Here is a 13015-nt window from a genome sequence, read left to right as displayed (position 1 = left end):
GTGTGCCTGCGGTCCCTCGTCGTGGCAGACGCACTTCTAAATAGACATGAGGGTGGTGTGGCATGAGGGCAGCTGAAGGCTGCGCAGGGACAGTTTGGTGTGCGCTGTGGGGGGGAGGGGGTGCGGTTGGGCAGCATGTAACTCAGGAGAAGTGGCAGTGGAGTGTCATGCAGGCAGTGATTGTGCTTTGTTGGAGGTAGTGTGGTGCTTAGCAAAGGTATGCCATGCTAATGAGCGCTTTTCAGAAGTAAAAGTTGTTGGGAGGGGGGGGGGGCCCACTCTTGCCGCTATTGTGGCTTAATAGTGGGACCTGTGAACTTAGGATGCAGCCCAACATGTAGCCCCTCGCCTGCCCTATCCGTCACTGTGTCATTCCCATCACTTTCCTGAATTGCCCAGATTTTCACACATGAAAACCTTAGCGAGCATCGGCGAAATACAAAAATGTTCTGGTCGCCCATTGACTTCAATGGGGTTCGTTGTTCGAAACGAACCCTCGAGCATCACGGGAAGTTCGTTACGAATAACGAACACCCGAACATTTTGGTGTTCGCTCATCTCTAGTCATAATGTATTTATAGTAGGGGGTAGAATTTACAACTCCATTATGATGTCACAATCTAGTAATAACAAAAGATACAATGTAGAACTTCATTATAATTTAGTATACAGTCGTCACTGGGACAGGTGGGGTCCTTTAAATGAAATACAATTTCACTGTGAAACTACCCCAGAAATATTAGATTAGATAATCTGTTCTATTATTAAAATATAACTTTTATTATAGGACTTTATTTAAAATACACTAAATCACACCACCAAATGGCCCAGCACACATCAGAAAACTAGACGAACATAAACATACAAACACCCAAAGAACATACAGGACAGGGGATAGGTATATCACCTTATCGTGGTGATCCGCTATACCGATGTTAATTACCGTTCCCTTAATAGATTTACAGGTACGGTTATATTGCTATTTATACAGTGGTAATAACGGTATAAATTTTATTTCAGAAGGCTAAGGATGATAGACAAATAATATTTAATCGACGTGTTTCTACGGCCCTGATGTAATAAGTGAGCCGATTCATCAGGATCAAGACAAATAGCCTCTGTCTTTTGTACTCAAATGCCCCAAATGAAGAATGGTAATCTAATATTTCTGGGGTACTTTCACAGTGAAATTATAATTTAGTATAGAACTATATTAGGATGTCATAATGTAATGTAAAACTGCATTATGATGTCATAATCTATTCATGGTAGGGGATAGAATTTACAACTCCATTATGATGTCACAATCTAGTATTATTAAAGGATACAACGTAGAACAACATTATTATGTAATATAGAACTCCATTATGATGTCATAATGTCAAACTGCATTATGATGTCATCATGTATTTATAGTAGGGGATAGAATTTACAACTGCATTATGATGTCACAATCTAGTAATAACAAAAGATACAACATAGAACAACATTATTATGTAATATAGAACTCCATTATGATGTCATAATATTAAACTGCATTATGACGTCATAATGTATTCATAGTAGGGGATAGAATTTACAACACCATTATGATGTCAGAATATAGTAATAACAAAAGATGTAATGTAGAACTTCATTATAATGTAGTATAGAACTCTATTATGATGTCATAATGTAAAACTGCATTATGATGTCATAATCTATTCATAGCAAGTAATAGAATTTACAACTCCATTATGATATCACAATCTAGTAATAACAAAAGATGCAACGTAGAACAACACTACTTTGTAATATAGAACTCCATTATGATGTCATAATGTAAAACTGCTTATGATGTCATAATCTATTCATGGTAGGGGATAGAATTTACAATATCATTATGATGTCACAATCTAGTAATAACAAAAAATACAACGTAGAACAGCATTTTTATGTAATATAGAACTCCATTATGATGTCATAATGTGAAACTTCATTATGATGTCATAATGTATTTATTGTAGGGGATAGGATTTACAACTCCATTATGATGTCACAATCTAGTAATAACAGAAGATACTTTGTAGAACTTCATTATAATATAATATAGAACTCCATTATGATGTCATAATGTAAAACTGCATTATGATGTCATAATGTATTTATAGTAGGGGGTAGAATTTACAACTGCATTATGATGTCACAATCTAGTAATAACAAAAGATACAATGTAGAACTTCATTATAATTTAGTATAGAACTATATTAGGATGTCATAATGTAATGTAAAACTGCATTAAGATGTCATAATCTATTCATGGTAGGGGATAGTATTTAAAACTCCATTATGATGTCACAAATTAGTAATAACAAAAGATACAACATACAACTTAATGATAATGTAATATAGAACTCCATTATGTCATAATGTAAAACTGCATTATGATGTCATAATCTGTTCATGGTAGGGGATAGAATTTACAACTCCATTATGATGTCACAATCTAGTAATAACAAAAGATACAACATAATTATAATGTAATATAGAACTCTATTATGATGTCATAATGTAAAACTGCATTATGATGTCATAATGTTTTTATAGTAGGGGATAGAATTTACAACTTCATTATGATGTCGCAATCTAGTAGTAACAAAAGATACAACGTAGAACAACATTATTATGTAATATAGAACGCCATTATGATGTCATAATGTGAAACTGCATTATGACGTAATAATGTATTCATAGTAGGGGATAGGATTTACAACTCCATTATGATGTCAGAATCTAGTAATAACAAAAGATACAATGTAGAAAAACATTATTATGTAATATAGAACGCCATTATGATGTCATAATGTAAAACTGCATTATGATGTCATAATGTATTTATGGCAGGGGATTGAATTTACAACTCCATTATGATGTCACAATCTAGTAATAACAAAAGATACAATGTAGAACTTCATTATAATGTAGTATAGAACTCCATTATGATGTCATAATGTAAAACTGCTTTATGATGTCATAATTTATTTATAGCAGGTAATATAATTTACAACTCCATTATGTCACAATCTAGTAATAACAAAAGATACAATGTAGAACAGCCTTTTTATGTAATATACAACTCATTATGATGTCATAATGTGAAACTTCATTATGACGTCATAATGTATTTATAGTAGGGGGTAGAATTTACAACTCCATTATGATGTCACAATCTAGTAATAACAAAAGATACAATGTAGAACAGCATTTTTATGTAATATAGAACTCCATTATGATGTCATAACGTGAAACTGCATTATGATGTCATAATGTATTCATTGTAGTGGATAGGATTTACAACTCCATTATGATGTCACAATTTAGTAATAACAAAAGATACAATGTAGAACTTCATTATAATTTAGTATAGAACTCTGTTATGATGTCATAACGTAATGTAAAACTGCATTATGATGTCATAATCTATTCATGGTAGGGGATAGAATTTACAACTCCATTATGATGTCACAATCTTGTAATAGCAAAAGATACAATGTAGAACTTCATTATAATGTAGTATAGAACTCTATTTTGATGTCGTAATGTAAAACTGCATTATGATGTCATAATCTATTCATAGCAGGTAATAGAATTTACAACTCCATTATGATGTCAGAATCTAGTAATAACAAAAGATACAACGTAGAACAACATTATTATGTAATATAGAACTCCATTATGATGTCATAATGTGAAACTGCATTATGACGTAATAATGTATTCATAGTATGGGATAGGATTTACAACTCCATTATGATGTCAGAATCTAGTAATAACAAAAGATACAATGTAGAAAAACATTATTATGTAATATAGAACGCCATTATGATGTCATAATGTGAAACTGCATTATGATGTCATAATGTATTTATTGTAGGGGATAGGATTTACAACTCCATTATGATGTCACAATCTAGTAATAACAGAAGATACTTTGTAGAACTTCATTATAATGTAGTATAGAACTCCATTATGATGTCATAATGTAAAACTGCATTATGATGTCATAATCTATTCATAGCAGGTAATAGAATTTACAACTCCATTATGATGTCACAATCTAGTAATAACAAAAGATACAACGTAGAACAACATTATTATATAATATAGAACTCTATTATGATGTCATAATGTAAAACTGCATTATGATGTCACAATCTAGTAATAACAAAAGATACAATGTAGAACTTCATTATAATTTAGTATACAGTCGTCACTGGGACAGGTGGGGTCCTTTAAATGAAATACAATTTCACTGTGAAAGTACCCCAGAAATATTAGATTAGATAATCTGTTCTATTAATAAAATATAACTTTTATTATAGGACTTTATTTAAAATACACTAAATCACACCACCAAATGGCCCAGCACACATCAGAAAACTAGACGAACATAAACATACAAACACCCAAAGAACATACAGGACAGGGGATAGGTATATCACCTTATCGTGGTGATCCGCTATACCGATGTTAATTACCGTTCCCTTAATAGATTTACAGGTACGGTTATATTGCTATTTATACAGTGGTAAGAACGGTATAAATTTTATTTCAGAAGGCTAAGGATGATAGACAAATAATATTTAATCGACGTGTTTCTACGGCCCTGATGTAATAAGTGAGCCGATTCATCAGGATCAAGACAAATAGCCTCTGTCTTTTGTACTCAAATGCCCCAAATGAAGAATGGTAATCTAATATTTCTGGGGTACTTTCACAGTGAAATTATAATTTAGTATAGAACTATATTAGGATGTCATAATGTAATGTAAAACTGCATTATGATGTCATAATCTATTCATGGTAGGGGATAGTATTTAAAACTGCATTATGATGTCACAAATTAGTAATAACAAAAGATGCAACGTAGAACTTCATTATATTGTAATATAGAGCTCCATTATGATGTCATCATGTAATGTAAAACTGCATTATGATGTCATAATCTATTCATGGTAGGGGATAGAATTTACAACTCCATTATGATGTCACAATCTAGTACTATTAAAGGATACAACGTAGAACAACATTATTATGTAATATAGAACTCCATTATGATGTCATAATGTAAAACTGCATTATGATGTCATCATGTATTTATAGTAGGGGATAGAATTTACAACTGCATTATGATGTCACAATCTAGTAATAACAAAAGATACAACATAGAACAACATTATTATGTAATATAGAACTCCATTATGATGTCATAATATTAAACTGCATTATGACGTCATAATGTATTCATAGTAGGGGATAGAATTTACAACACCATTATGATTTCAGAATCTAGTAATAACAAAAGATGTAATGTAGAACTTCATTATAATGTAGTATAGAACTCTATTATGATGTCATAATGTAAAACTGCATTATGATGTCATAATCTATTCATAGCAAGTAATAGAATTTACAACTCCATTATGATATCACAATCTAGTAATAACAAAAGATGCAACGTAGAACAACACTACTTTGTAATATAGAACTCCATTATGATGTCATAATGTAAAACTGCATTATGATGTCATAATCTATTCATGGTAGGGGATAGAATTTACAATATCATTATGATGTCACAATCTAGTAATAACAAAAAATACAACGTAGAACAGCATTTTTATGTAATATAGAACTCCATTATGATGTCATAATGTGAAACTTCATTATATGTCATAATGTATTTATTGTAGGGGATAGGATTTACAACTCCATTATGATGTCACAATCTAGTAATAACAGAAGATACTTTGTAGAACTTCATTATAATATAATATAGAACTCCATTATGATGTCATAATGTAAAACTGCATTATGATGTCATAATGTATTTATAGTAGGGGGTAGAATTTACAACTGCATTATGATGTCACAATCTAGTAATAACAAAAGATACAATGTAGAACTTCATTATAATTTAGTATAGAACTATATTAGGATGTCATAATGTAATGTAAAACTGCATTAAGATGTCATAATCTATTCATGGTAGGGGATAGTATTTAAAACTCCATTATGATGTCACAAATTAGTAATAACAAAAGATACAACATACAACTTAATGATAATGTAATATAGAACTCCATTATGTCATAATGTAAAACTGCATTATGATGTCATAATCTGTTCATGGTAGGGGATAGAATTTACAACTCCATTATGATGTCACAATCTAGTAATAACAAAAGATACAACATAATTATAATGTAATATAGAACTCTATTATGATGTCATAATGTAAAACTGCATTATGATGTCATAATGTTTTTATAGTAGGGGATAGAATTTACAACTTCATTATGATGTCGCAATCTAAGATACAACGTAGAACAACATTATTATGTAATATAGAACGCCATTATGATGTCATAATGTGAAACTGCATTATGACGTAATAATGTATTCATAGTAGGGGATAGGATTTACAACTCCATTATGATGTCAGAATCTAGTAATAACAAAAGATACAATGTAGATAAACATTATTATGTAATATAGAACGCCATTATGATGTCATAATGTAAAACTGCATTATGATGTCATAATGTATTTATGGCAGGGGATTGAATTTACAACTCCATTATGATGTCACAATCTAGTAATAACAAAAGATACAATGTAGAACTTCATTATAATGTAGTATAGAACTCCATTATGATGTCATAATGTAAAACTGCTTTATGATGTCATAATTTATTTATAGCAGGTAATATAATTTACAACTCCATAATGTCACAATCTAATAATAATAAAAGATACAAAGTAGAAAAACATTATGTGATATAGAACTTCATTATGATGTCATAATGTGAAACTGCATTATGACATCATAATCTATTCATAGTAGGGGATAGCATTTACAACTCCATTATGATGTCACAATCTAGTAATAACAAAAGATACAATGTAGAAATCCATTATATTTTAGTATAGAACTCTGTTATGATGTCGTAATGTAAAACTGCATTAGGATGTCATAATCTATTCATGGTAGGGGATCAAATTTACAATATCATTATGATGTCACAATCTAGTAATAACAAAAGATACAATGTAGAACGGCCTTTTTATGTAATATAGAACTCATTATGATGTCATAATGTGAAACTTCATTATGATGTCATAATGTATTTATAGTAGGGGGTAGAATTTACAACTCCATTATGATGTCACAATCTAGTAATAACAAAAGATACAATGTAGAACAGCATTTTTATGTAATATAGAACTCCATTATGATGTCATAACGTGAAACTGCATTATGATGTCATAATGTATTCATTGTAGTGGATAGGATTTACAACTCCATTATGATGTCACAATTTAGTAATAACAAAAGATACAATGTAGAACTTCATTATAATTTAGTATAGAACTCTGTTATGATGTCATAACGTAATGTAAAACTGCATTATGATGTCATAATCTATTCATGGTAGGGGATAGAATTTACAACTCCATTATGATGTCACAATCTTGTAATAGCAAAAGATACAATGTAGAACTTCATTATAATGTAGTATAGAACTCTATTTTGATGTCGTAATGTAAAACTGCATTATGATGTCATAATCTATTCATAGCAGGTAATAGAATTTACAACTCCATTATGATGTCACTATCTAGTAATAACAAAAGATACAACGTAGAACAACATTATTATGTAATATAGAACTCCATTATGATGTCATAATGTGAAACTGCATTATGACGTAATAATGTATTCATAGTATGGGATAGGATTTACAACTCCATTATGATGTCAGAATCTAGTAATAACAAAAGATACAATGTAGAAAAACATTATTATGTAATATAGAACGCCATTATGATGTCATAATGTGAAACTGCATTATGATGTCATAATGTATTTATTGTAGGGGATAGGATTTACAACTCCATTATGATGTCACAATCTAGTAATAACAGAAGATACTTTGTAGAACTTCATTATAATGTAGTATAGAACTCCATTATGATGTCATAATGTAAAACTGCATTATGATGTCATAATCTATTCATAGCAGATAATAGAATTTACAACTCCATTATGATGTCACAATCTAGTAATAACAAAAGATACAACGTAGAACAACATTATTATGTAATATAGAACTCTATTATGATGTCATAATGTAAAACTGCATTATGATGTCATAATGTATTTATAGTAGGGGGTAGAATTTACAACTCCATTATGATGTCACAATCTAGTAATAACAAAAGATACAATGTAGAACTTCATTATAATTTAGTATACAGTCGTCACTGGGACAGGTGGGGTCCTTTAAATGAAATACAATTTCACTGTGAAAGTACCCCAGAAATATTAGATTAGATAATCTGTTCTATTATTAAAATATAACTTTTATTATAGGACTTTATTTAAAATACACTAAATCACACCACCAAATGGCCCAGCACACATCAGAAAACTAGACGAACATAAACATACAAACACCCAAAGAACATACAGGACAGGGGATAGGTATATCACCTTATCGTGGTGATCCGCTATACCGATGTTAATTACCGTTCCCTTAATAGATTTACAGGTACGGTTATATTGCTATTTATACAGTGGTAAGAACGGTATAAATTTTATTTCAGAAGGCTAAGGATGATAGACAAATAATATTTAATCGACGTGTTTCTACGGCCCTGATGTAATAAGTGAGCCGATTCATCAGGATCAAGACAAATAGCCTCTGTCTTTTGTACTCAAATGCCCCAAATGAAGAATGGTAATCTAATATTTCTGGGGTACTTTCACAGTGAAATTATAATTTAGTATAGAACTATATTAGGATGTCATAATGTAATGTAAAACTGCATTATGATGTCATAATCTATTCATGGTAGGGGATAGTATTTAAAACTGCATTATGATGTCACAAATTAGTAATAACAAAAGATGCAACCTAGAACTTCATTATATTGTAATATAGAGCTCCATTATGATGTCATCATGTAATGTAAAACTGCATTATGATGTCATAATCTATTCATGGTAGGGGATAGAATTTACAACTCCATTATGATGTCACAATCTAGTATTATTAAAGGATACAACGTAGAACAACATTATTATGTAATATAGAACTCCATTATGATGTCATAATGTAAAACTGCATTATGATGTCATCATGTATTTATAGTAGGGGATAGAATTTACAACTGCATTATGATGTCACAATCTAGTAATAACAAAAGATACAACATAGAACAACATTATTATGTAATATAGAACTCCATTATGATGTCATAATATTAAACTGCATTATGACGTCATAATGTATTCATAGTAGGGGATAGAATTTACAACACCATTATGATGTCAGAATATAGTAATAACAAAAGATGTAATGTAGAACTTCAATATAATGTAGTATAGAACTCTATTATGATGTCATAATGTAAAACTGCATTATGATGTCATAATCTATTCATAGCAAGTAATAGAATTTACAACTCCATTATGATATCACAATCTAGTAATAACAAAAGATGCAACGTAGAACAACACTACTTTGTAATATAGAACTCCATTATGATGTCATAATGTAAAACTGCTTATGATGTCATAATCTTTTCATGGTAGGGGATAGAATTTACAATATCATTATGATGTCACAATCTAGTAATAACAAAAAATACAACGTAGAACAGCATTTTTATGTAATATAGAACTCCATTATGATGTCATATGGTGAAACTGCATTATGATGTCATAATGTATTTATTGTAGGGGATAGGATTTACAACTCCATTATGATGTCACAATCTAGTAATAACAGAAGATACTTTGTAGAACTTCATTATAATATAATATAGAACTCCATTATGATGTCATAATGTAAAACTGCATTATGATGTCATAATGTATTTATAGTAGGGGGTAGAATTTACAACTGCATTATGATGTCACAATCTAGTAATAACAAAAGATACAATGTAGAACTTCATTATAATTTAGGATAGAACTATATTAGGATGTCATAATGTAATGTAAAACTGCATTAAGATGTCATAATCTATTCATGGTAGGGGATAGTATTTAAAACTCCATTATGATGTCACAAATTAGTAATAACAAAAGATACAACATACAACTTAATGATAATGTAATATAGAACTCCATTATGATGTCATAATGTAAAACTGCATTATGATGTCATAATCTGTTCATGGTAGGGGATAGAATTAACAACTCCATTATGATGTCACAATCTAGTAATAACAAAAGATACAACATAATTATAATGTAATATAGAACTCTATTATGATGTCATAATGTAAAACTGCATTATGATGTCATAATGTTTTTATAGTAGGGGATAGAATTTACAACTTCATTATGATGTCGCAATCTAGTAGTAACAAAAGATACAACGTAGAACAACATTATTATGTAATATAGAACGCCATTATGATGTCATAATGTGAAACTGCATTATGACGTAATAATGTATTCATAGTAGGGGATAGGATTTACAACTCCATTATGATGTCAGAATCTAGTAATAACAAAAGATACAATGTAGAAAAACATTATTATGTAATATAGAACGCCATTATGATGTCATAATGTAAAACTGCATTATGATGTCATAATGTATTTATGGCAGGGGATTGAATTTACAACTCCATTATGATGTCACAATCTAGTAATAACAAAAGATACAATGTAGAACTTCATTATAATGTAGTATAGAACTCCATTATGATGTCATAATGTAAAACTGCTTTATGATGTCATAATTTATTTATAGCAGGTAATATAATTTACAACTCCATTATGTCACAATCTAATAATAATAAAAGATACAAAGTAGAAAAACATTATGTAATATAGAACTTCATTATGATGTCATAATGTGAAACTGCATTATGACATCATAATCTATTCATAGTAGGGGATAGCATTTACAACTCCATTAAGATGTCACAATCTAGTAATAACAAAAGATACAATGTAGAAATCCATTATATTTTAGTATAGAACTCTATTATGATGTCGTAATGTAAAACTGCATTAGGATGTCATAATCTATTCATGGTAGGGGATCAAATTTACAATATCATTATGATGTCACAATCTAGTAATAACAAAAGATACAATGTAGAACAGCCTTTTTATGTAATATACAACTCATTATGATGTCATAATGTGAAACTTCATTATGATGTCATAATGTATTTGTAGTAGGGGGTAGAATTTACAACTCCATTATGATGTCACAATCTAGTAATAACAAAAGATACAATGTAGAACAGCATTTTTATGTAATATAGAACTCCATTATGATGTCATAACGTGAAACTGCATTATGATGTCATAATGTATTCATTGTAGTGGATAGGATTTACAACTCCATTATGATGTCACAATTTAGTAATAACAAAAGATACAATGTAGAACTTCATTATAATTTAGTATAGAACTCTGTTATGATGTCATAACGTAATGTAAAACTGCATTATGATGTCATAATCTATTCATGGTAGGGGATAGAATTTACAACTCCATTATGATGTCACAATCTTGTAATAGCAAAAGATACAATGTAGAACTTCATTATAATGTAGTATAGAACTCTATTTTGATGTCGTAATGTAAAACTGCATTATGATGTCATAATCTATTCATAGCAGGTAATAGAATTTACAACTCCATTATGATGTCAGAATCTAGTAATAACAAAAGATACAACGTAGAACAACATTATTATGTAATATAGAACTCCATTATGATGTCATAATGTGAAACTGCATTATGACGTAATAATGTATTCATAGTATGGGATAGGATTTACAACTCCATTATGATGTCAGAATCTAGTAATAACAAAAGATACAATGTAGAAAAACATTATTATGTAATATAGAACGCCATTATGATGTCATAATGTGAAACTGCATTATGATGTCATAATGTATTTATTGTAGGGGATAGGATTTACAACTCCATTATGATGTCACAATCTAGTAATAACAGAAGATACTTTGTAGAACTTCATTATAATGTAGTATAGAACTCCATTATGATGTCATAATGTAAAACTGCATTATGATGTCATAATCTATTCATAGCAGGTAATAGAATTTACAACTCCATTATGATGTCACAATCTAGTAATAACAAAAGATACAACGTAGAACAACATTATTATATAATATAGAACTCTATTATGATGTCATAATGTAAAACTGCATTATGATGTCACAATCTAGTAATAACAAAAGATACAATGTAGAACTTCATTATAATTTAGTATACAGTCGTCACTGGGACAGGTGGGGTCCTTTAAATGAAATACAATTTCACTGTGAAAGTACCCCAGAAATATTAGATTAGATAATCTGTTCTATTAATAAAATATAACTTTTATTATAGGACTTTATTTAAAATACACTAAATCACACCACCAAATGGCCCAGCACACATCAGAAAACTAGACGAACATAAACATACAAACACCCAAAGAACATACAGGACAGGGGATAGGTATATCACCTTATCGTGGTGATCCGCTATACCGATGTTAATTACCGTTCCCTTAATAGATTTACAGGTACGGTTATATTGCTATTTATACAGTGGTAAGAACGGTATAAATTTTATTTCAGAAGGCTAAGGATGATAGACAAATAATATTTAATCGACGTGTTTCTACGGCCCTGATGTAATAAGTGAGCCGATTCATCAGGATCAAGACAAATAGCCTCTGTCTTTTGTACTCAAATGCCCCAAATGAAGAATGGTAATCTAATATTTCTGGGGTACTTTCACAGTGAAATTATAATTTAGTATAGAACTATATTAGGATGTCATAATGTAATGTAAAACTGCATTATGATGTCATAATCTATTCATGGTAGGGGATAGTATTTAAAACTGCATTATGATGTCACAAATTAGTAATAACAAAAGATGCAACGTAGAACTTCATTATATTGTAATATAGAGCTCCAT

Source organism: Eleutherodactylus coqui, chromosome 6 (genome assembly GCF_035609145.1).
Source record: "Eleutherodactylus coqui strain aEleCoq1 chromosome 6, aEleCoq1.hap1, whole genome shotgun sequence".
NCBI classification, from domain to species: Eukaryota; Metazoa; Chordata; class Amphibia; order Anura; family Eleutherodactylidae; genus Eleutherodactylus; species Eleutherodactylus coqui.
The sequence above is the reverse complement of the archived record's forward strand: the minus strand, read 5'-3'. Positions refer to the sequence as shown.